Below are 992 nucleotides of genomic sequence, written 5' to 3' on the forward strand. Positions count from 1 at the left end.
GCCCCCACCCCGCCTTCCAGTCTCCCCGCCCTTCCCCTTCCCTCGGGGCCCGGGTCGCCGAGGCGGGGTCACCCGGCCCGGGCTGTCGGGTGCGGCTGTACACCTGTGCACCGTCTGGCTCGGCTCCGCTGGGTGGGGAGGCGCGGAGGTTCCCGCCCTCACTGCGCCCAGGGTGTGTTTTAACTGCAGCGACTGGGTGTTGGGCGCTTTCTCCCGGATCTTGTGCAAATCCTCAGGGTCCCCATGCAATCCTCAGGCTTCCCGGGCAAGGAGACTCACCTGGACTTGAAACCTGAATCATACTGTCAGATCTACCGGCAGGTCTACAGAGCTCAGTGCAGATTTGAAATTTGATGGGCATGAGGAAAATGTTTTGTTTCTAGAACGTTTGTCTGTTAGGACACTTGGATCATCTCTTGTCTGCCCTGCCACCCCTTACCATGAGAAAGCACTGGTACTCTGTATCGTGGCTAGGGCTGGAGCTTTAGTTGAGACTTCCAGATCTGCCTCTTGCTACTCGTGTAATTTTGAGTCTCAGTTTTTCTCATCTGAGATATGGGGATAATAGTAGTACCTGTCATATAAGGTTGTTCTAAGTATTAAATGAAAGAATTCACATAATATGTTCGACATGGTGCTTGACACATAGTAAGGTTCCGAGAAATGCTTGCCGTTGTGATGTTGCGAAAAACTGATAGGCCCAGGGTGTGTTTAAGCACTAGCCTAACCTGGCCGCCTTGGGATTCCTCTCGTTTTGTCCCTGCTTATGACATATAACTAAAGGGCAGTTTGGTGGACAGTTTACAGCTTGCTAGCGTATACTTGGTATGAAGTGTGTGTATACAGGAATGTGAAATACGTCACTTAAGTATAATAATGAAATTACACCTACGCTTCATGTGTTTTTACATATTTTTAAACCCATAAGATGTCTGGAATGTCCCTAGGTTGCCAGTGTTTGAAGTCTTTCAATCTCTTTTCTACATGAAGCC

This window comes from Marmota marmota, unplaced genomic scaffold (genome assembly GCF_001458135.2).
Source record: "Marmota marmota marmota unplaced genomic scaffold, marMar, whole genome shotgun sequence".
Lineage (NCBI taxonomy): Eukaryota > Metazoa > Chordata > Mammalia > Rodentia > Sciuridae > Marmota > Marmota marmota.